Source organism: Pteropus vampyrus, unplaced genomic scaffold (assembly GCF_000151845.1).
Source record: "Pteropus vampyrus isolate Shadow unplaced genomic scaffold, Pvam_2.0 Scaffold149, whole genome shotgun sequence".
In the NCBI taxonomy this organism is placed as follows: Eukaryota; Metazoa; Chordata; class Mammalia; order Chiroptera; family Pteropodidae; genus Pteropus; species Pteropus vampyrus.
This window is the reverse complement of record NW_011888930.1, coordinates 1,359,472-1,385,553: the sequence shown is the minus strand read 5'-3', so window position 1 is coordinate 1,385,553 and position 26,082 is coordinate 1,359,472. Positions and strand designations below refer to the sequence as shown.

Genomic DNA, 26,082 nt, shown 5'->3' with positions numbered 1-26,082 from the left:
CCAGGCCACCTTAATCCCTACATTCACAGAAAGTCAGTCTGTTCACCATTTTATTCCTAGGACTTAGTATAGTAGGCACGTAGTAAATAAACTGTCAAAGGAATGAATGACTTTGTTATGAAAAAAAAGCCACAAGAATAATACAAAAATGCAAGCAAATTCATATGTAAAAATTGATGAAAATAAAATAAGAGAGTAAGGCTTTGGAAGGTTTGATAGCCAATATAATGATCAATTTAATACATTCATATAACATAGACTTTATCCTACCCTATTATGGGAATTTTTTGAACTAGTATAGACAAAGGAAATAGTTTCATCTCCATTATCAATACTGTGATATTTCACTTTATTCATTAAATCTAGCTTAGTAATTTCTAAAGAAACACTCTGTAGCTTTGATAAATTTACATCTTTATGCAAAAAATTTCAGTGATGACATAAAGGAGTGAAAAGAATAAGGACTCTGGAATCAAACATGTGGGTTCAAGTTCAGGTTAAGCAACCTAATGATGGAATAATTTTATTGACTAGAAAGTTCTACTTTATGTTATTTTAGCATTCATTAAGAATTTTGTATATTATCTTTCTACTACAAAGTTTCGAAATGCTAATACAACAGCAGTAAAATTTTTATGAGTTTCCCCTTCCATATACTTTCCAATTATACCACTGTATTGCAAGCATTCACTCTGAAATTACACAAATTTCCAATTTATTTCAGTTTTTGCCTTGGAACTTCAAAGCCTTTCAACTGGAAAATCCTGAAAGTAGAAACCCATTATGCAAATCCAAAGATTAGCATGAAGGATTTGGAAGTCAAATTCTTGTAAATGTTAAACAGTCTTTTGCAATAACTCACAGAGATGAAATTAATTTTATTACCTTTGATGAAATGATTTGTAACATGCTATTGCCACAAGGATTGCATTTTGTTTATTTATTTTAGGAAGAAGGGATCAGAATACAGAAGACTATTTTAAGACTAGGCTTCTATCCAACATTGCAGATTAAAGGAATCTATTTTTTACAGTCTATTACAAACTATCTGTACGAAGCATATGGACTAGCTGATTAAAATATAGTTTTGCTTATGCACAACATAAGGCAACTCCAAACTTAATCAAGATAGCTTCTGCAAGTAATAATAATCTAGGCCAAAACCTAATGGTTTATAGTTAAAATACTAATAAAGCTCACAATCTTTCATCTTAATTTCCCCAAATAAAGACATGAGAAACAGAAAAAGAAGTTATAGAAAAAATATAGATCTCTAATTTAGACATTAATTCAGGAAATTGATAGGAAATATCACCTTGGTTAATCCATTGCTTCTTTACTTTTTTAAAAAATTTTTGTTTTATTAGTTTTAAGTATACAGTACATTGGTTAGACATTTATATAGTTTATAAAATGATCCCCATAATTGCTCTTTCTCTCCTCTGGCTCTCCATCTAGCCATTACATTAATGCTAACTGCATTCTCTATGCCGTGCTCCCGATCCCCGTGACCATCTATCAACTACTAATTTGTGCTTCTTTAATTCTTTTAAACTAAATCATCCTATTGATGAACATAAGAAATACTTGACATCCTGTCTTCAAATGATGCTTGTAGTTTTTAAATGTTAGATCGTATTATTGATTTAAGAGTTCTTTTATTGAAAACTGCCCTATTTAGATTCAGATTAGCTAACCTAGATAAGACATTCTATGTCCTCTCTCCCAATTTGAGAATTACTGAGGAATCTGTTATAATTTTCTACTGTTCAGATGATAATGGTTTAACACAGGAATGCTATGTGCAATGAAGTTCGGTTTTAGACCTTCTTTATGTAAACATATAATATTTAAAATTAAAGAAATAACTGTCTTCTTCCATAGGCAACTCTATCAACCTATATTTATCTTTCCCCATTATTTTAAGAATTTTTTTTTTCTTATTACAGAAGAGAATACGGTCCTCCTTTGTTGAAGCCAAACTCTCCACATGTTCTCTGAATCCAGGTGCATCCTCTCTCTGTACTTAGGGTATTGATGTACTAACCACTCTCTTCCCTCGATAAGTCCTGAATTGAGAAATAGATACAAGAGTCAGGGACTCCATCACAAGCTGGTAGCTTGGAGAAGCAGTGTCTGGTGAAGCTGCCCCACAAACAGCAGGAGTTCAGAGAACACCTGTGGGCACCAGCTTCCAAGAGAGAAGGCAGAGGAGGCGGGACATAGAACCTCAGTCCTTTCACAGCCTGAGACATCACTCTGCCTCCGCTGGGTAGGCATAGGCAGAGAAAGTCAGAGCTCTCTTACAAATGCTTCAGAAGGAAGGACATTTCTACTTTACACTCAAAGGAAGGAATGCAGGAAAGGGAGACAACGTTCCTCCTACAGCACTTTCTCAAGGTTTTATTCCTAGGTTATCTGCTTCCTTCCCGGTCATTAATCTCCCCGTCATTGCTCAACTATTCCCACCAGCATTCGGCCAGGTGCTAACATCTCCCATCCTTCCAAGTCCTTTTCTCTCTAAGGCCACCAACTCCGTTTCTCGATTTCTCCTCCCTCTTTCACAGCACACGGCTTCATCTCCTGGTCACTGCACAACCCCTTCCAATATTGCTTTGTGTCCATTACTTTCATGAAATAACTCGTTTATGTTTTCAATCACATCATGTGTTCAAATTCGAGAGTTACTTTTTGGTTTTCATTTCTCTTAACCTTTTATTTGCAGGATGTACTTGTGGAGGTGCATGCCACACAGGTTAAGGCCATGGACTCTGGAGTCAGAAGGTGTAGGTTCAAAACTTGGCTCCTTATTATGGAATCTTGGGCAAATTACTTAATCTCTCTCTAGTTTCCTCATTGTAAAATGAGTTTAATAACAGCACTTACCTTAAAGCTTTATTAAATAAGATAATATAACATCATCCACGTCAGTATCCGCATGATGCACACTGGTATATAAGTCTTCAACTCTTTTTTTTTTTTTAACAGGCCTCTCTACCATTGAAGCATTCTACCTTAGATACTCTAATGCACGTTTCTTCTCATACTTCTTTTTCCACTCTTCCTTGAAGAGTCCTTTTTCTTTTTTTTTTCTTTTTTCTATTCAACTCTATATTCTGGAATATCCAGGGGCTAATGGAGCTGGGCCTCCCTCCGCTCTGTTTTCACTCTCTCCTCAGATGTTCTCATCCATCCCTTTGGGATGAAATATCTCTATGTTCAAAATTCCCCTCCAACCCAAGCTTTTCCCAGAAGAGCAAACATAAATATACAACTAGCTACTTGGTTACCTATGGCACATCTTAAAATTAACTCGTCCCTAAACATTCGACTCCTAACCTCAACACTAACCTTCCTTCCTGTTTCTCTATCTCTGTAAATAGCACCACCACCCACCCACGCAGTTACTCAAGTCAGACACTTGCGAGTTATATTTGAAACCTTCCTTTGAAACTCTCTCCACTTCTAATTCATTAATAAATTCTCTCTAATTCTGCTTTCAAATTGTATCTTAAATAACTCCACTTCTCTCCATCTCCACTACCACTCCCTAGTCGTTGCTGCTCTGGATTATTGCCAGAGCCTCTAGATTCATCTCTCTAGTTAGACTTTTCTCTCTTGCTACCATTCTTCTTGCTAAACCATTCATCACTGCAGTCATAACAAGCATTTTTAAGCATAAAGGAGCTAGGTTGTTCTCCTGCTTCAAAGAACTGAATGGCTTCCTGCTGAGGTCGAATGAATTTCTAAACATCTTTCTATGGTCTATAAGACCTTGCATGTCTCCATCGCCTGCTTCATCTTGGGCTACTCTTCTTGCTTGTGCTCTGGTCACCCTGGTATTCTTCAAGGTTCTCACGCACGTCAATCCCTTCCCATCCTCAGGTGCTTTGCACGTGCTATCCCTTCTGACTCTCATCTCCTGCCCCCGACCCTCTACTCAACTCCAGGTTATTATTTAGCACTCTGCTGACCTGGTTCTCATGGTATTTATTACAAAATCTAATGCTGTATTTGTTCATGTTCGCTTTTCTCTGCTCTGTCTCCCTCACTTCACCATTCACTCTGGTGTGGCTGGAAGCACACTTCCTTTATGCACCTAACATTGCGCCTTGCACATTATGTGTATATCAAAAATATTTACATGAGTAAATGAATTACTGAGTGAATTAGCCCTCCACATAGAATGTACACATCTTTATTCAGAAAACTTACAGAACATGAGGTTGTATTTATTTTCTCTATCCTCTTTCATTCTTAATTTAGCTCAGTCACAATGTCTCATGTATTTCTCAAGAAATTACTGTCATATCTCTTTAGTTAGAAAATCACGATATTCATAACAGTTATGTGAAAAGAGAGTTATCTCCTGTTTTCTGACTTGACCCAATTTTGAAAGGTGAGAATTATGGTTGAATATGTGCTCTAAGAAATAGGCTTAAGCTAGAAGACTCTTTTAAACATCTGTTGACATACTGGCATTGTGCTAATGGGTATTTCACCTCTGCATTTTCCAAGCCTGATACTTCTGTAGGTGGTAAATTACATCAGGAGAAAAATAATATGGAGATTGAATGTGGAGAAGCGAAATGATACACATTAACAAAGCCAGGGGAATAAAGGGAGGGGCAGTAAAATAAATATATCCATACATATATTCACTTCTAATTTCATTAAGGACTGATGGAAATTCCTACATAACTATTTACAACAGCATATTCAGTCAATCATTATTAAAGAACAAGTAATATAATCTGGTGATGGAAAAAAGTAGCAATCTATATTTAATTATAGATTGGAGGACTTTCAAATCTGTAGGTAACCTGAGTTCAACCACATAATTTTATAATAGCAGGAATGAAACTAATATTTCTTGAACTCATGTTCTCTGTGAAGTAAATGACAAATGACTGCCTTTTATCTGTACGCCATAAGCTGCTTGAGGTCAGGGATTGTCTTATTCATATTTGAACCACCAGTGCCCTGTATGCTGCCAGGCACATAGTGACTTCGTCTAAGGATAAACTGAATAACCTGGTACAAAGCCAAGGTAAGGACTGACTTGAAGACTTCATGTGAATATTTAGTTGCTTCATATCAGAAGCCTGATAATGGCAGAACAGTGCTGTTCCGGGCTCCTTTTCACAACAGTGTTTTGGACTATATTCTGCCATCACGAGGAGTAAAATCTGATGAAAGACACTTCACCGGGATCTCAGCATTTTCATCTGTATACAGTGCTGATAACCATCCTTGCGATATTTGCCTAACGTTTTTACGCATCTTTGTGTTCACCAAGTTACCTGGTGATTCTCTTGAACACAAGTACTGTGACACCTGGACAGTTGATCTGATGACTGAGATGGCCACGAAGTGACTAACAGGTGGGTAGCTGTACAGTGTGGAGACACTGGCCAAATGGATGATTCATGTCCCAGGTGAGATAGAGCAGAGGGCGTGACATTTCATTATACTATTCAGAACTATGTACGATTTAAAGCTTATAAATTGTATATTTGAATTTTCCGCTTAATACTTTCAGACCGTGGTTGACCATGGGCAACTGAAACAGTGGAAAACAAAACCACAAATAAGGGAGAACTACTGTCCTAGACTCCAGGGATCCTACTCGCTGGTATCCGCACTCTGCATTCTGTTAGGTGTTTAAAGACAACTCTTTTGTTAGATGGATATTTTATGATTCTTTGTGGCCCACATCTCACTGGAGATCTCTCATCTGCAGTTTCTTCATTTTTGGTGAATGCAACTCTTCTCACTGGTCACCAATAGTCCCTTCCCTAGCCCCCCCATGTACGCTCTCGTGTTCTTTCTGCTGGGGTCACCTGCCTCCCCCAGGGATCCCCCCTGGGCAAGATCCAAGTCTCCTTCAGGCCGGGGCTCTGTTGCATAGCAACACCTTGCCAACAAGAAGCAAGACTCCTTTGCCCTGTAGGTTTTGGCACACCTGGGATGTAGCAGTTCTTGTGTCCCCTTGTCAGATGCTCCCGCAGCCAAAGCCCCTACTCTTCTTGATTTCTCAGAGTTCAGTCAAGTCTAACCTACAGCTTCGCCCAAGCTCCTGGGTTGTCCCAGTGAAGTCCCCCACGTAGGTGTGAGATGTGGTAAAAGCATCTTTCTCTCTCTCTCTCTCTCTCTCTCTCTCTCTCTCTCTGAAAATTCTGCTCTAATCTCCAAATCGTTATATTGGCTGGAGATGGGTTGTAAGATAAGCATCACAACATCAGTTCCTGACCATCGGCTTTTCAGATCTTGATTTAGATGCTATTGGGAATAATTAAAATATGAGAAAAGAGAGGTCGGGATTAGGAAAAAAAGGTAAAAGTAAAGTAGAAGGCAGAGATGGTATACAAATGGTTTTTTTGTTGTTTAATTTTTTTTGTCAAGAAGCATTGGGCTGAAATGTGGCGGTCAAGTTTTATTTTTCAGAAATACTTTAAAAACAAAGAAAAAATTGCTCCCTATTACCAAAATGTATTACCAAAAACAAAAGATATGTTAGATCAAATCTGGCAAGATAAATTTAATTTTAGAATAAAGAACAGACCTTTGAGTGGAGTAAATTTGGCTTTATAGAAAACTGAGGGCATCATCACTCAAGTTTTTATTTTGCCATGGACAGGTAAATATCAGGCAGGCATGGACTGAACACAGGCACTTAACCACTGGACTAGAGGATCTCAGATTCTCCAAGCAATGAATTCGCTTTGCTGAGAACCACTTTATTCAAATCTGTCCCGCTCCTGCCTCTACCTCTCTATGCTTTAGAGGAAAGCGACAGATTTTAAAACAGTTTCCCAAGCCCTGTATTTAAGACCAGCTACAAAATTTGTGGTGCCCAGTGAAAAGTGAAAATGCAGACTCCTTGTTGAAAGACTACTAGGAATTCAAGATAGTGACAGCAGAGCATTACACCAAGTGTGAATCCCCTTTAAACACAAGTCCTGTGCAGCTGCAATGGCTGCACACCCAGGAAGCTGGACCTGCCTGCATTGCTTGACACGACCCCCCGAAGTGATTTCCCAAAGTGCAGCTTATCAAAAATGATTCTTCAGCACCTAGAAATCTTGTATAAAGGATTTCTTGAATGACAGTCCAGCTTGAAAAGTCTCTGTTATTGGTCAGTAAATCCTATCTTGAAAGTCATAGCTCAACCCCAAAGTACTATTAAGTATAAATTTAAATACTGTCTTAACCTTCTGAAAATTGAATTTTCCTTAGTTCAAGTTAATCTTTATGTCTGTAGGGCAATTATTGGCACTTAATAATAACATTCTGCATGCATGCTATTTGATCAAAATCACCTGGATGGTTCAAAATGATTTCCACATGGAAAGGAGGACACTGAGGGTCTCAATTCTGCGATGAGTAACAGCCATGGAGGAAGTATGCCACCCTTCCCTTTCTGCAACTGAAGCAGGAAGTGTTTAAATGGATAAGATTTTCATTGTGCAGAGTCAGGGGGCATTTCAGAGCAAGGGTAATTTGGAGAGTCCTGAGAAAAGCATTCTGGGTATCGCTCTAGGATACAGGTGGCATTATCCTTTCTTTGGATGCCACTGTGGCCTCCTCCCATTTTGCTTCAACTCTTTTCTCACGTTCAATCCATTTTCCACATAAAAAGCAAAGCACTCTTTTAAAAACATAATTCAGATCAAGGCTGTCCTTTCAATGTCTTCTCCTCTTCACTGGGAATAATTTCAAACTCAAAAGTCCCTTTACAGAAAAACCTTCCTTGATCACCCAACCAAAAGCTGTCAACTCCCCCTACCACCCTATGCTATTTGTATTTTCTTCCAACTATTGATATATCTTCTTGTGAATTATCTGTGCTCCTTAACCCCTTAATTGATGGTATGAAAATTGGAAGTGTGCCTGCCTTGTTCACTGACAGATCACCAGTGGTTAGAACAGAATTTTAGATGGCATGGCAATTTTGTCACATACTCAAATATTTTATTCTGCATTTACCTAGAAGGAAACACTAAACACTTTCTATCATTTAAAAATGACAATTTACATGCAGAGATCGTTAACTAGAAGAAAACAGTATATGCTTTCCATTGTTTAAAAAAAATGACAACTTCTCTATAGAGATTTTTAAATATGCAGGAAAAAGATTGACATCTTAAATGTGGTGTTTCATATACACTATCTGCTGTGTTTTTTGATAACAGTATTTTCATTTTTAAAAAAATTTTTTTGGTAATTTCTCAGGAGCTCAGTTATGTCGTCTACACATGATGGTAATTTGCACCGCAAAAATCCGTAGAGTACCACAGCCAGCAGCTAGACATCAGTCGTCACTTATAAATCCTGGGTCGTTGGGTTTTGTCACACTAAGCAAATGAAAGCTCAGTGACTACATATTTTGCATACACTTCTCAATATCACAGGCAACAAAAACACTGCTTTGTTATTCAGACAATGATCTGAAACTGCAAGTCACTGCTGAGACAGAGACAGGAAGGTCAGGGTTTGAGGGGAAGAACAATTATTTTTCTATCACAGATTCTCCTATTTAACTTTAAGGGTATTGCTGGAGTCCGAACCCAAATATTGCTTTATCTCACTACAGACATCGACTAATATTTTTGTGTTCCCTTTCTTCCCCAACATGAAATGGAAATAATATCCTATTTGCTATTCAAGAATTAAGGAAGAAGAGGAAAACTGTGAAACTTGTCCATAATTCTAATCATTCACTCAGTTGATTAAGGGCAGGAGCAATTTTAGAGACAGCAATAGGTTCGTTGTGCGTTTTCATCTTTCCTTCACATCAAGAACAAAGCATCAGAAAGTCTGAAGGAAAAAAAAAACTAAACATACAGAGCAGAATTTATTTTGTTATTCTACTGCTGACAACAAAGAATAAAAAAAGCAAAGCCATACCACACAAAAGTTTTGGCCATAGAAGAAATTAAAATGAGTATCTTTCACATTAAACCTGTACCCTTTTTTCTTTTTGACTGAGGATGACCCTCACTGACTGGTCTTCAGTAAAGATCACTAGAAATAATAAAATTTTTCATGAGAATATATATTAGTCTAAACAAACAGTAGTAATCAACAAGCAGTTATTCTGATCATCAGCTCCTGAGCAAAATTATAGCTGTTATTTTTAAAAAAAGGACACTATATACTTTTAAAATATGTCTATTTCTTAGCCAAAGAATTAAAACCTGCATCAGTTGGTTCCTTGCATTCATATGGTCCATGCTGTGATTTAAAGGATTTTTGATTTCATATAAAGGTTTGATTGAAGCTAAAATTGTAGCCTGCAAACTGTCTCATGAAATTTGTTTAATAGTAAGCAAAATTTTACTATTTCTGTAGATAGATTATTCCCTCCATATTTCTTTTGTTATACATGAATTACTCTCTTAATTGATCTGTTTACGAGACAGAGTGTATTGAGATATGTTTAAAGGAATAACCCATATGTGTAGGCATTAAACCTCAAAAACACATTTAAGAAAAATGTTTGCTCTTCAGAAAAGTAAAATGTTCATATAATTGCATCATTTTCTCAGAAATTCTATTTTACTAAAATTTGCAAAATGGAATTCACAGCTAACAATATAAGCCAATTTCTAGGAGTTTGCATAAGAATTTTTGGTGGCTATTGCTTACAGAAAATTATCAGCAAATTTCTGGCAGGGAATTACAATAAGACAAAAGTCATATGTAAAAAGGCAGAGATGAGCAAGGGCTTTTGAACTTCGTTAAAAGTATGCTTTATGGTTTTACTTAGACATGGAATCTAAAAACAAAACAAAACAGACTCATAAAAACTGAGACCTAACGAATGGTCACCAGAAGGGAGGCAGTGGGGAGATGGGTGAAAAGCGGAAGGGGAATATAGTCAATAATGTGATAAGTTTACACATGATGATTACTAGAATTAGTGGGGTGATCACGTTATAAGGTATAAAATGTCAAATCACTATGCTGTACACCTGAAACTAATATATACAATATAAGATAGTATACCAACTCTACTTAAATATAAAAGAAAAAAAATTAAATTACAATGAAAAAATATATACTAACTAATCCTATAAGTGAGTTTTCTTTTTTAAAAAAAATTATTTATTATTATTTATGCCTAGAGCACCTGGTCTTCCTAGGTGGTCTCCCATTCAAGTATTAACCAGGCCTGACTCTGGTTAGCTTCCGAGATCAGATATCGGGCTTGTTCAGGATGGCGTGGCTGTAGACCATGGACCATGGCTCCACTGGGGCATGAACACAGGACCTTCTGCAAGTAAAGTAGATGTGCTAACCGCTACACTATGGAACCACGCCCAAAGTGAGTTTTCTTGGGCAATACACATATGTAGTAAGAATGAGCAGACATCATACTATGTGTATTTCACAGTGAGACGGTGAAACATTCTCTACCAACATGTCTTACCTCACTTTTTGACATTCAGTAAAAATAACAACAACAAAAAGTATTGTGACCACATAAATTCTTCTACAGACACTTTTTCTCCTAGGAGTAGAGGGTAATCACCTATGAGTATATTACAATGCAGCTGAAAAAAATATTAGGGCCACTAAATACAAATGTGGCATTTTAATTACAAATTTTAATCTTCCTCAAATATACATTTGGTGGCATAGTGGCTAAGACTCCAGCAGATATTTCCAAGAGTCAAGTAATAAAACCTTCACTGGATGAGTCAGGCTTTTTTACAAGACTGTATTATTTCAACTTTTACTGTGAATACTTTCTCATCATTACATGGATAATATCTTTTCTTCATTTCAACATAAAAGCAAGGCAGGCAGAGTGTATTATAGAAAAATGCCAGTTGAATGTGTGTAACATTTTCAAATAGATGAAAAAGAATTACCTGTCATAATCACAAAGAAATGATTAAGTACTAGAGATTCATATTGCTCCATTAACTGAGTTCCAATATGAATTTAGAAAGATTACAGGCCTGAGGCTTTTCTAAGTTAATATGTCAATTTAATCAGTATTAAAATACCCAAAGTTTATTTTCTAATCGTCGAAAGTATTTAAGAAATCTCCCTCTAAAATGTCCTGCATTAAGTGCTGAACTAGGGCAGTTTTCATAGATACCAGCTATAGTGGATATGAAGCTTACTCTACAATCTCAGGAGTGTCAGAAATAATAATTTTCTTCAAATCAATTTAAATCTAACACCGAGTGTCCTGTGGCAGGAAATTCAATCTCAGTCACTTTTGTACTTTCCTCCTTTGACCAAAATTATGCAAATATCCCAGAGTCTTAAGCATCATCAAAGCAAAATGAAACGCCCCACCCTTGGCCCATCCCAGTCATTGGTCTACGAGGATGGTCTACCGCTGTTACAGGCCACTTTGATTACAGAACACTCTGATCCCAACTGGACCACGCACAGTCCCAGGCTGCAGAGATCCCTCAAGGCCTGTGATTCTGCTGTTCCTGTGCCTGCTGCAAACATGGGAATTGTTGGTGTGTCTGTGGAGGTCTCCGCAGGGGTATTAGAAGGCCATCCTCTCTGAGATCTTGATATGCCTCAATGGTGGTAGTCATCACTGAGCTCCCTGGCTTCCAAGCATCTCCTGTCTCCCTAGCTATTTGGGTACAGCCACGTGACTAGTTCTGGCCAACTAGTTGTATCGGAAATGGTGTTTGTCACTTGTGCTCTGTTGATCACCAATGTGAGAGACCCTCCATTTCTCTTTCCCCTCTGGTACGGCACTAGCAATGTGGCAGATGGCGTCTGTTCTGTCGACCAGAATCCCGGAGTGAGGAGTCATGAAGCAGAACGAGCCCATGCTAACCATAACGGAAATGAAGTCTGAATGAAAAATACACCACATTGTTTTACAATACTGAGATTTGGGGCTAGTTTGTTACTAAAGTATAATTTATCCTATTGCTTCTCAAATTCGAACGTACATCAGAATCGCCTCACTAAAACACAGATTGCTTGACCCTGTTCCCAGTGTTTCTGATGCAGTGGGATTGGGGTACGACCTGAGAATTTATATTCCTAACAAGTTCCCAAGTGATGCTGATGCTCCTTAAGAGACAAGACATCGAGAAATACGGACCTACACTAATATAAATTTAAATTCTCCTGGGAGATATAAGGCCTCAGATGGGAGATGTAGGTAATAAGCAAAATAACAAAGGAATAATCAAAATGTGCCACAAAATACTAGAGAATTCAAAGAGAGGAATGGAATACCACAGTGCTTCTCGAACTTTAACGTGCAGAAGAACCACCTTGCTAGTCCCTGGGCCAGCAGCACTGGCGTCACCTGAGAACTTGTTAGAGATGCAGTCTCAAGTCCTATGCTAGACCGACTGAATCAGACTTTGAATTTTAATAACAGCTCACCTGATTTGTTTGTATATTAATGTTTGAGAAGTACTGTTATAGGTGACTACGCAGTAGCACAGAGTAGGGGCTCAATATTTATTCATTTAGTCACTGTAGTTTCAAGTTGATAAATCAGGAGACTGATGAAAGTTGGTGGAGGTTATGGTTCACAGATACCTGTCTTCAGGCTTTAAATGATCCTGGAGCATTTTAAGGCTCTTTTTTACCCCACACAGTGCACACCTACTGTGTGTGGTGGGAGGTCACCAAACACAATAATTGCTTTTTAATGGAGAGAAGGCATTGTTTTCAGTGAGACCATAAACAATATATTCAGCTTTAAATTTCATTACGTGTTACCTAGGGAGGGAGAGGGGAAGAGAGAAAATCCTAATACTGCAAAACCTGATGCTTCAGAACCCTCAGCTTCTAGAGGGCATCAGACTATCTAGTAGGAAAAAAGTTAGGCTGTAAAAGAAGGCAGATGAGGTGGAAGGTGTCTTTCAGTTTGCTGTTTAGAAACCATGATCGATTTCCAACCTCAGCTGTCTCATCTGTAAAATGAGATAACGTTAATAATAAGCTATCAGTGTTTCCTATTTTCAGAGACCTAAATTCCATCGACATATTCCAATTTATTCTCATAATGACTATCTAAGGCAGGTATCATCATCCCCTTTCTACAGATGAGGAACTGAGGCTTCAAAGAGCCTGTTCTTGCCTCTAGTGCCTCAGGGAGCTGTTTGGTAACGTCATTCTAAACCGACCTTCACTCCCAGCTGTTTTCCTTCCACTCTCCTCTCCTGTCATAACCGTAAACATTAACACGGAACGTTAAAGAAAGAAAGGCCTTTATATTCAGTCAACACTCCCTGAGCCCGCAGAAGAAACGAGCGTGGGTCAGGAAGGTCTTGACCTGCTGGGAAAGGGGGACAGCACATTTGAGTCCAGAGTCCCATAGGAGCATGGAATAACTGGGAAAATCTAGTACGGCCTGACCTTTTCCCAGTTTTAGTTAACACAGAAACACATTAGAAGTTAATTTACAATGCTGATTCCTGGACTCCCTCCCCAGAGGCTGTGATTCTGTGGGGCTGCAGTTTATACAGGCTCCTCAGCAGGGTCTGGCTCAGGTGGTCCATAGACCACCTTGGATATGGTGGTAGCAAAGGGTGTGTAAAATGAGGAATGAGGAGAGAGTAAGAGAATATGGAAGCAGAGCCTAGGGGGAGGAACGTGTGCAGGGAATACAAGGAGCTGGCATGTGACAAAGGTGCATTTGAACCTGATGGTGGCACTGTGCTATGTGTGAATTGTGTGTTGAGTAATATAGTTCTGCAGGCTGGAGTGGCTTCTCCCTAGATTGCAGCGCAGTGGCCACATTGCTTAACCCCAAAGGTCCCCACCAACCACACCTATATCTATAGCTATAGCATTTAAGAATGCTGAACAATTTATAACGCATTTTTAAAAGATCTATTTTTAATACTAGCTCAGTGTAAAAAGTCGCTTAGCCCAAAGGTCCACTCTGGCAACTTCTATATATATGTAATTACTGCTTTCCAGAATGGAGAAAAATTTATGAAGCATTTTATAAGAAATTCTTTCAACATCAGCTCATATATAAAAGCTCTAGTCTCTATCGATCCTCCAGCAAGTCAGAAACCTACACTGTACTGTTTAGGGTTCCAGACTGGTGAAGTTTGGTTACAGCACTGACAACACAATTTGGTAAGCATTACTGTATAGCATATAATACATATGACTGGAGGGGTTAACAGGACTGGGGGTTTACAGGTCTGTGAGGCAATGTTTCCTTTTTCTGAAGACTTACTTAGCTTTTTACACTGGCCCAATTACCTGTGGGGAGCAATTTAAAACATACTGAAAGATAGGGAAAATGGTAAGCGGACCACGTTATATTGTTGCCCGTTTCCAGAGCCTGGAGGGAGGAAGCAGGAAACATCAGGCACTTCTTTTCCACATGTCATTGCGCAGGTGACCTTCAGGTAACTTCCACATGGTGCACCTGCAGAGGAGCTCCAGAGAGCCGCAGAAGCAGGTATGCCTAGGTTTTGAGGGCAACTGCAATTGTGTCTCTTGTTTTTGTCTGCTTTGTTTAAATTCTCTGAGGCTTTCGGACACACCACAACGCTTTACCGGAAGTCCCAGCTTGCTGGCCTTCCTGCCTGCCTGCCTGCCTGCCTCCCTGCCTGCCTGCCTGCCTACCTGCCTTCCTTCCTGCCTTCCTCCCTTTCATTTTTTTTTTTTTAAGATTTGACATTGCTAGTGTTGTCTTCCAACTCATAAACATGGTATAACTCTCCATGTCTTTAAATTTTCTTCAGTGTTACCTTGCTGTCAAGTTTTCTTTTTTAAGTTTTCCTTTAAAAAGCCCTGTGAGGGCTTGTCTGAGCTAATACCATCCAAACAGATCAAAAAGTTTTTGAGAGGGGCAAGTCATTAATTAGCTGATTGTTTATTAATTAGTAATCAGAAAACTGAATGAGTGAGCTCCTTATCTTTTCCAAATTGTGCCCCAAAGTACCCCAGAAGCCACAGCAAACTCACAGGGGCAGAGGTAAGGAGGCAAATTTGCATAATTTTCAAGGGAAACACATTGACCATTGATGGACACCAGGCAAATGGCTACCTTTTAGCTGTTTGGACCTAATTAATTAACAAACTGTCAGATATTTATTTTAGCTTCAGGGACCCATGAAAAATAAAAAACAAACCTGAGATAAGAGTGAACCCAGAACATTTGAGAACCTCTTATGCGTCTCATAAAATATGATAGTATTTTATGCCATTTTGCATTTTCACTTTTTAAATTTGCTTCTTCATTGTTAAATCTGGAGGTAACAAAGTAAAGGTGACCAGTTACCTCGAGATGTGCTAAGCATTGATCTAAATATTCACATTAACTCAAACTGATCCTGGAAAGTCTGTCCTCAGCCTCATTTTACAGGTTAGAAGTAGGGCAGAAGAGGCGGACTCACTTGCCCAAGGTCACGCACATTCAGAGCAGGCAGGGGATGTGTCTCCGGAGCCAGCTCTTCCCACACCACACGACTGCACTTCCCAGGTCACGAGCATATAAAATATAATTTGGCAGGCCCCCACTCTCTTTCACAGACCTGATAGCTGAAAATTTCACACTACTAATATTTTCACACTTCTAAAATGCCGCAGATTTCATAGGAGCTTTTTGTGGGGGTTGGGAGTAACTGTATGTATTGGTTAAAATATGTGCTCTGTTTGGATTAGTTAAATGTGAAAAAAATGTTTGCAGGTCAAGAAAAAATGGTGTACTCACACTGATGTGTGTATGCAAATGAATGTGTCTGTGTATACAAACACTGACTTCAGATCTATTAACTGAAATAAAATAGAACTGAGAAATGGGGAAGAAAAAACTCATGAAAGACAGCAAAGATAATTAGGGGTGGAAAGTGAAAGACCAGAACAGAAAGCAAAGCCAGTTGTCTAAGGGACGCTGGACGCTTAGTTTACACCCTCACTTTCCACCCATCCCTCTAGGCTCACCCCAAAGAGGAACACACTTTTTAAATACTGAACCCCAGAACATTTTAAATCTGCTCTCATGACACTGTATTCTTTTACTTTATTCCTTTGGTGGTTTTCAAATATTTTAAGTCAGGTATTCACAGGTTAAATTAAAAAACAAACAAACAAACAAAAAAACACACACACACATCAAAGCTGCTGGTGAAAGATGAGGCCAGTGAAAGGGGACTGTATTCTTGTCTATACACTTTTGGTTCGAAGCATGATATCTTGCACATAACAGTATTCAGTAAATATTTGCTGTATTTAATGAAAACAGGGCTGTGGGTAGAGAGATGGCACATCCCGCTTGCCTGGGACAGACTAGTTTAAGCCAGTTGTCCTGGTGTAATCGTTAAAGGTGACCTTATTCTCTCTCAAGTGTTTTAATTTGACACAATTATATGGTCACTCTAGTTATAGGAAGAAAAGTTGTTTGATAGGTAAGAAAAATACATTGTAGGAAAGGTGACAGTAGCTCCTCAGAATCATGCAGCATAAAAAGACTGTAATACATAAGCCTAAGTCAACAAGAGACGAGTATTTTTCATAAAACTATCCAAGTACAGAATGGCTTATGAAACATTTTATAATTAATAATTAGAACATTTTTGAAATTATTATTCTTTATAACCACATCATAACAATTATATCTCAATAATGTTTTGCTATCTATATCATCATTAATTTATCTAATATTCCAAAAATATCAATGTCAATTCTCAAGAAGTTAAAATCAAGCAACGAATAAATATTTTAGTGTCTATCGTATATAAGGTACAAAATAATTTGTCAGATACACTAATATAAAATATGCATGCTTTTTGCACATATCCTTAGTTATTAAAGAAATCTATCTCCTGGGAAAATGTAAACTAATGAGCTTTTCTGGCAATTACACTGGGGCGGAGTTCTCGAGGGCTCCTTCTGCATCCTTCATCCTGAGTCCGCCAAGTCACACAACAGCATTAGAGGTACCTCAATCGATATTCAGGAAAGTAGATGGTTAAAGGGGGTCATGTATAGCGGGGTAGGGGGAGGGTGAAGCGGTTAAAGGGGATCAAATATATGTAGCTGAAGGAAACGGGACTTTGGGTGGTAAACATACAATAGAATATACAGACGCCAAATTATAATGTACACCTGAAAATTATATAATTGTATTAACCAATGTTACCCCAATAAACATAGTAAAAAAAATATTCAGGAAGGCCTTATCGCATCTGGGTACTCACTATTACCCAAAGCTGTTCTTTATTTGAACTTCAGGAAATTTTAGTTTAAAAATTATCCTTCATCTAAGATACTATCATATAGTAATTATAACTTATTATAACAACATCTATCTGGTCGTTTCAATAACACCATACATACGAATTTCACTGCAGTACTTTATTAGAAATCTATAGATTCTATTTCTTCCCGGATGACAAAAGGCAAGTTGAAAAGTTTCATTTTATGCATATAAATAACAGGAATATTACTGAAATTGTGACAGTGAGAAATTTCAAAAACGCTTCATACAAATAAAATAGATTTATTTCCTAAAGGTCCAGCTACTTAATATATAAAAGATATTTTACTACATATATAACTGAAATATCACAGAAAGAAAAGGAAGAAGAGCATTGTTTAAAAAAAATCACAAAACCATCAGTATTTTTCCCTAACACATTCTGTATAGTTAAACAAATTTTAAAAAGGCAGGATTTAAGAATTTTTACCAAGATCAGGTTCCTTCATATGTCTTAATTCTTGGCATAGCTGGCTGAGAAACCTCTGAGAGAATGGGTACATGCACAATTTGCTGGAAGAAAACCAATATGCAAAACGGACTGCAGCTTCAGTGACATCAGCTAAACATAGAACATAAAAGTGGAAACAATTAGATGTGTTTGCAAGGTAACATTTCTTTGAACAGTCTGAAATAGGGGAACAATTTTCTCTTGATGAATTCATTCAATAGCTATTTTTTGAATAAACTCGAAAACATTTATTGACTTTAGCACTTATATTGAGGCCCAGTCCTAGGTACTGCAAAAACAAATGATATGAATAAACCATGGTTCTTCTGCTAAAGAAGCTTAAAGATGTACGGAGAGGTAAGAAAAGACAATTATGATGATAATGATGACAATGATAGCAATGCTGTTATTAGAAACAGGTATAAGTTGTTGAACGGATACTATATTCTATGCACTATGTTAAGCAAGAGTAACATTTACAGATGAGAAACTCATCTATACATGATGTCGCTCAGAGTCGGATAAAGATAGAATTAAAAGCCAATGCTCTTAACCACCATGCTAGGGGAGGAAAAGGACTAGAGGAGTGTGGAAGGCAGAAAACAGCCACAAAAGATATCCCTGTCCTCCTCTCTTGAACCTGCGACTAGATTACCAAACACAGCAAAAGAGACTTCGCAGATGTGATTATCTTCAGATGAGAAAACACTTGTGGATCTGGATGGGCCCGATGCCATCACAAGGGTCCTTAAAAGTGCAAGAGGCAGTCAGATGAGGAGAGTTGAGAGAATACACGACCGCAGTGGAACAGCAGTATAGGACTACAGAAGAACAAAGATCGCTGGCTTTGAACAGGGAGGAAGGGAGACTATGAGTCAAGGATCGTGAATGACCTTTAGAAACTGGAAAAGACAAGAAAACAGATTCTCCCCTAGGGACTCCAGAAAGAAATGCAGCCCTGCTCACACCTTGATTTTAGCCCAGTGAGATGAGTGTCAAGAACCATAAGATAAATTTGTCTCATTGTGTGGTCATTTATGACAACAGAACTAGAAATCTAATACCAGAGCCAAGACAAGAATCAAGAGACAAGGAGGCTATTAATTTAAAGGTATGTAAATATGGAATCACTATGTTGTACGCCTGAAATTAACATAATATTGTATGTCAGAATAAACGTGGTAAGTGCTTGAAATATGCATAAAACACACCAGTTGCTCTGTAAGTTACTGTGAAATACTAATTTTTGCCTATTTTGAAAGTATAATACCTATTAAATTTCAATCTGTATTTTTATAGGAACATATATGTATACATATATATACATATTACAATATACATATTACAATATACATATACCAGAACAAACATGACATATATCATTTATAATTCTTAGATACTGACTTAATTGAAATCAAAATATGAACTCATCAAAGGTATGTTTTAGATATATTTTTCAAAGTAAAACAGATTAAAATGTTAAACAAACAGGTGGCAAATTTAGCTGCTCCATACAGAGGATGATTGATACTTTTTTTTCTTAAAAGCTTTGGGGTATACTTTTTTCCCCCGTGGCTCATCTAAAGAATTTACCCTACTGGTTCTCTAGCCAGAGATACTTCATATCTCAATTTCAAGTCCTGAAATTGAGGAAACTTTGAAAAAAAAAACAGTCAAATGTTCTTACCAGCGTTACTAAAACAATTATTGGAGAATTAGGCAATATTGCCTTAAAAAGTATTATTTATGTTTAAGAAATATCAATATTCAAAACTTTCTATATCTAGTTATATCATGTTGCCCGTGTCCAGCCTCTCCCTATTGTTGTAGTCTTTAATGCAAATTTCTAAGTCTCCTTGTTTATATCTACCATGTAAAGTTAAGGAGGTGGCAGAACATTTTACATAACTTCAGTAGAGCCCTTCATTACCCTTCACTAGCCAGTCTTTAACATCAAACATCCTATATGTCGCACTGGCCCAACTGCTTAAGATCTCGATATCCAAACATGTTTTACAAAGCCACTGGCCTGTCTTAGGATTGGCACAGTATAAAATTTTCAAGGAAATGAGAAGCTGCTGTCATCTATCTCATTATTCTTGCTTAGTTCTAGCCATGGCCTGGTTACCTTCATTTACTTGGCAAACTTTCTTTACAGTGCTGGAGATTATTTAGAGATACCAATTTATTTCACTCAGTGAAACAAGGAAATTTATAAAACAGTAACTGTCATCTTAATTTAATCCGAAGTATTCAACCATTCTTTCTTAGATTCATACAGCACTTTATTGGTCTAAATTTCTTCATGTACATTAAATAATTTAATCCACATAATCCCTAGCCAAGCAGACATTTTATATTTCTGTTAGCAATCTGAGGCTCAAAAGGCTTAAGGGACCATGAAAGTTTACATAGCTAGTGATTGGCAGAGGGAACACACAAAGCCAGACACATCCTCCCTGTCGGAGCACGTTTTGCTCTCCTACATCACAAGTGTTTACTGAGGGCTTACTATGTGTCCCACACATGCATTCAAAACAGTATCTAGTTCAGGAAACAAGACAGAAACATAGGAAGAACTTAAGCAATATTATCACTCAAAAGTTCTGGGGCTGAAATATTTCTATAGTTTATTATCAGTGAATACCCGGCCAAACCATCAAAGTACATCAACAGTACAAAAAGAAAGCATTTTAAGAAAAAAAGGCATCATTATACTCATAGCAGTTATTTTTCCCATAAGCCTAAAGCAAAATCTATTTATATCAGGCCTTTACTAAAAGGAAATTAGAAAAAATACAGAAGTGCAATAGCTATAATAGATTTGAATTTTAGAAGCAAGATAATTTGAGGAATATCATAATGCAGAAAAACGAAAGATGTGGGCTGGCACCGCGTACTGGCGTGTAATGTAAAGCGAAGATGATCGTCATGGTTCTTCCTCTTTTTCTTCAGATTCTTCCCATCCTTTCTCAATTGCTCATTACACATAGCTTGAGAATTAATGGGAAAAAAATAATTATTTATTTGGGAACTATTTCAGGGGAATGGAGCATTCTCGAAATTTAAGGCATTACTACTACAGTTACAAATATAGAGAAGTCGAGAAGTGGCCAAATATACTATTGCAACTCCTACAGCTTCCACCTACATAACTAGCCAGCTTCACAACTGAAAACAACGCACTGTAAATATGCCCAAACTATTTATATTTCCAGTAATGTCTTTTAAGTTTTTTCTTCAAATCAAAGTTTAAAATTTAATCTTCTGTGAGTAAATTCTAAAGTCCAAAATTTTGTATTCTTAAGTGCCACTCGTAGTTCAGGAATAACTGTGAAATTCTACAGAATAAAACAGGTGTGAATACTGATGAAATTTACAGCAACTAAAATCTTGGATTTTTTTGGCAAAAGCTAGTTTATGCAAATTAATTGGCCATCTCTAAAGAGTTAACATAAATACCCCAAACTGAATCCTATGTTTGTGCAGTGAAGGTGATACATGGCTGCCATGTTTGGCCAGGCAGGTTATGCACTGCACAATCCCAGGGGGGCGATGGTACAATGGTGCCCCCGGAATTATGCAGTGTGGCAGCCCTGTTAGCGAACTTAGTTTAAATAATTGCTTCCTATTAGCAGTTGAGAAAATGTGATGAGCAAATCTAAAGTGATACTGTAGAGGGCAATAAAGACTCACTAGGCAGAGAAGATATTACATAGACTATGTCAATGGGAACTGAATAAAAGATTTTGATTTATGATTCCATTAGGCACAGTAACACGGTAGCATGCATAATCAGCAGCATATGGTCAGCATCAATTACCAAAAATAATTTAAACAAGCACAGGCCTTGAGAAATGGACAATATAAGACAGGAACTGACACAGAACTTTTCAGGGCATATGTTAAACATTTAGACCAAAAAGGTAATTATTGATACTATATTTTTTAAAAAGATAGTAGAACAGTAAGTTATGATGGAGTTGTAAAGTGACCTATCTAGAGAAATATAATCCTTTTTCTCTTCTTTTGAGGAGATGGGTATTGAATTATTACAACATTCAATGAAGACTAATGTAGAAATTGTCAAAAGTATAGGACTGGAAGAGAATTAAATGAAGAACTTAAACCATCACGGATTTAAATGTAGTTGAATTTAATTCACTACTTTAGAGGTATACACACAAACATACACTCACATACATACACATACACTTTCTCCAACTTCTCTTGGAAATCTACTCTAACTTTAACTCTCATCTGCAAGAAAACATTTTCTTAATTCTAAAAGTTATAATGGGTTTATAATGAAAAATAAGCAGTAGGAGAAATTATATAACAGTTCTTTCCTATGATCGAATTACTTTTTTGAATTAATCATATATGTTATGTTAAATTGAACTCTTAACTCATACAAAGGCACCAGGAACCTCCCACCAACATCTCAAGTTAATTCATCCACCCCAATCTTAAAATACTATCTCTTTTTCTGGGATTACTGAGTCTAGTGTTTATCTTTAAAAAAAAAAAAATTATCTTCCAACCAATTACTGCACTTCATCCTTTTTATAGGTACTCTTTCTGCCAAGTGCTTTCTTACTTACTGTTCAGACAAAAGAATTCAAACATGAGATATTTTTATTGCTTTTTCATTCTACTTTGCAAGTGTGAATTAAAACCATCTAGCCAAATGTCAACTTTTGGTGATTTGAGGTAACCTAAAGTTATATGATAAGGTAAAAAATAATCTGCTTGGACTCCTATAAACTTGAATTAGTGACATTTTGGTTAGTGAATTGCCATTTTATTTATTTTTTAATACATTAAGGATGGTATACTTTGTGAAATAATGAAAATCAATAAATAAGGAACTTCAATCGCACTCGATCCTTGTGGAATTGCCAGTTACACAAAACTCACGCATTGATAATAAACTGTTCTCAGTTATTGTATCACAAGATCACTGAAGGACATTGCTACTAACTACTTTAGCATCACTAATAAATTTACTATAGAAATATTAATCATGTAGATTAATATAATATTGCTTCCCTGTTACTCTCTCTTAGTCTGACAGCATTCCAATTCCTAGTTGATAGGAGAATCAAAGATGCACCAGCTTATTATAGGTGAAAATGTGCATAATAAATAACAATAACAACAACAACTAAAATTTATTGAGTGGTATACCCTAAACTTGACCTGGATTACCTCATCTAATTCTTAAAATAATCCTAAGAGGTAAGCAAAAACAATCAGAGCACTACTGCCAATAGTAAAATATATAGCAGGAATGCCAGACACTACTTGATATTTTTCATCTGTGCTAACTCATTTAATTTTATAGCAACCCTGTGAAGTAGATGCTAGTGCTATGTTTTCCTCATTTTACTGATGGGGAAACTGAAGCACAGAAAAGTTATGTGACTGACAGAGGCCAAAAGCTATTAAATGGCAGACCAAGATTAAACTCAGACAGTCCAGCTCCAGAATCTGTGTTTGTAACTATTACACTATGCTGCCTTTTTATTCTCTCATGACAATTCTATGACACAGGGACTAGTTTATTATCCCTATTTAAAAATGGAAAAACTGAGACACAGAATTTAAGGAATTTAATTCAGATCACCTAGCTCAGAGGAAGGCAAACTTTTTCTGTAAAGGGCCAGATGGTAAATATTTTCAGCTTTGCAGACCATAAAGTCTTTGTCACAACTACTCAACTCTGCTGATATAGCACCAAAGCAGCCACAGGCAATGCATAAGTAAATGCGTGTGGCTGTGTTCTAATAAAATCTTATTTATGGACACAGGAATTTGAATTTCATATAATTTTCATGAGTCACACGAAATTCTTTTTCTTTTTTTCAACTCTTCAACAATGCAAAACTATTCTTGGGTCACAAGCCACACAGAAAAAGGCGATGGGCTAGATTTGGAAAACCAGCTATGGTGTGTCTACCCCTGACATAGCTGGGAACTAGTATATTAATTCCAGGTAATCGATCTTCAGAGTTCACATTGAGAAACACTGTAACCTAAAGAGAGCTTCCTGTATAGATATAGGTGTGAACAAAACCAACACCATCCCTGTCCCAGATTTCATTTCATTTTTAAGTTTCACGCTGTACCTTTGACAAACCTCATTGTTCTTAAGCAAGCATATCAAAGTCTTCTAGTTGACGATTATCTGTTTCTTAAAATGTTGATGTAAATATTTTTGTTATTAAGGCTGGAATGGTATGATAACTGAGATATATATCAAACTGATGACAGTATAGATTATAAACAATCATTTATCATCAGATCACCAGGAGGTATGGCCCCTAGAGCTATGGCATTCTTTGTTCCTTTGTCCTGTCAATCATTCATACCTGAGTTATACTATTTAAAAAGCATAGTAACAGGAATCTGCAGTGGAAAATAATCGGTGCAGAGTTGCTGGGCCATCTGTTCAATCCAGCCCAACCTACAGTAAATTCTGTTATATTTTATGGAGTTGCTTGCTGTGTTTTTATGTTTGAGGATACCTTTTCATTATGGTGGCCATCACACCTTTGCCCCGTCATCAGACAATTCTCTTAAATTCACTTTTTTAGATTACCATAAACCTAGTCTCTGAAATCTACAAATCCAATGTGCTGCTGTCCACAATCTGGTGCTGAAAACACGTACCTTCCAAGCAGAACAATATTAGTGTCTCCCTGTCACATGGGGGTGCAAGCTTAACAAGTAAGTAGGAAAGCTCTTTAGATTACATAGTCCATAATGATATCAGTACTAAGGGAACATTAGTCTGAAATTCAGATGAAAGACTTTAATAGATATGTTTTTCTCACTGGATTCATAATAGCATAGTACAACTAAGTAATCAAACTTTTGTTCTCAAATTGGACAGCCTTTCTGCCTTCCACTGACAGTTGTAAGGCTCATATCAGTGGCAAAGAAAGGTACACACAGAATATAAAAGAAAATTGAGCCTTATCATCTGATCTATCTTTACAGAGTATTGAATAAGCAAGACTGAAACTTCTCCCACTGAAGAGACCCCAGACATTAAATATATAGAAACAATTTGATAGGCAATTGTTTTAAAAGTATTATAATATTTTTTTATACTACTCAAGTTTATCCCCTAAAAAATGGAAATGATCCTCTTTGGAAATCTCTGCACTTTCCACTAGAAACAAACACTGTTAAATGCTAGTTTATTGAAGTGTCCTTTTTTTCTCTCTATAGTTTGTGGTCATATCACGTGGCTCTTTTGAGAGCCTGCTAGAAAATAGATGTGTTAAAAGCCTGTATGGTTATCTTAGGAGTTTAATATTTTACATAACAAAAGGTTACATTTAGTTTTCTTTTAAACCTACAATCTAGTACTCAGAACCCTAACATTTATTTTTCTAAAGAAACCCTGAAATGCCTAATGAGAGCATTTGCTGCCTAAACAAAACACATTTTTAATAGTCTTTTCAAGTGGTATTTTCAAAGGCACCGGGAGAAAGGCTGATGTCGTGTGATGACTACCATTAGGATGCAGTGATATTCTTTGACCTTTGTTTAATCACCATCATCAAAAGGCATTTACCAGGTGCCCGGTTGTGGCAGCAGCTTATTTGTGCTATGGCATTAAGTTCCATCCTGTCTTAGAACTGGAAGAAAACTTAAGTGGTCATTTTTATCTAACATGAGCTTCCAAACAAGAATACACTAACCCATTCAGAAAGAGTCATCTCTCCTTTTCCAAATGGTATAAATAAAATTTTATAACCTTCCCTGTCAAACAAAAGTGAGGGATTAAAAAAAAAAAAACGTTTTATAGAGCATATCAGTGATATATAATCTGGGTAATGTTAAAAAATAAAGAAAGAAAGAATGACACAATGCCTGACCTGGTTAGGCAGTTTGTACGTCGCTTATTTTTAGGAAAAACAGATGAACAAACAAACACCTTAAGCAAACTAAAACCTCACAGTACAAAGTTAAGAATAGCTTAAAAGTAAACAACCTGCAGCCCTGACCAGAAGACCATACGGAGTGAGACTACCGACTGCTCTCGCTTACCAGGGAGAGATTATTGAGAAATATAGTCACTGGGCACTGATTTAGATGACAGGCAAATGTGGATTTTAACTTTGGAAGGAAACAAGATACAGCTCCATGCAGTGACAGCAGTGGTGTATTAATGTGATTTAATTGTATAAGTCTCTTCCATGACCTAAGCATAGGACAGCAAGTTGTTTGTTTGTATGTAGGTATATCCTTTACTTGTGTTTTGAAGAGCACTTACCCCCTAAATTTAAGCCAATTCATATTTGAGGGTTATCGTAAATATCTGTTCTTTTTACCAATCATCATTCATTTACCCTCCTTCCTGAAATTACATCCCAGTCTGAGGAAC

At 37.0% G+C, this 26,082-nt stretch overlaps 1 protein-coding gene across 5 annotated transcripts in view; it reads right to left on the bottom strand.

Moving 5' to 3' along the window:
- OXR1 (oxidation resistance 1) overlaps window positions 1-26,082 on the bottom strand; it is a 405,984-nt gene that overhangs the window by 203,174 nt on the left and 176,728 nt on the right. Inside the window, exon 1 of one of the 5 annotated variants that reach the window (XM_023536150.1) lies at window positions 17,661-17,675. The exons of the other annotated variants lie outside the window; for them this stretch is intronic. The gene's annotated coding sequence lies outside the window, so the exon portion shown is untranslated. Of the gene's footprint in view, window positions 1-17,660; window positions 17,676-26,082 lie in introns of those variants that run through there. 5 annotated transcript variants of the gene reach the window in all.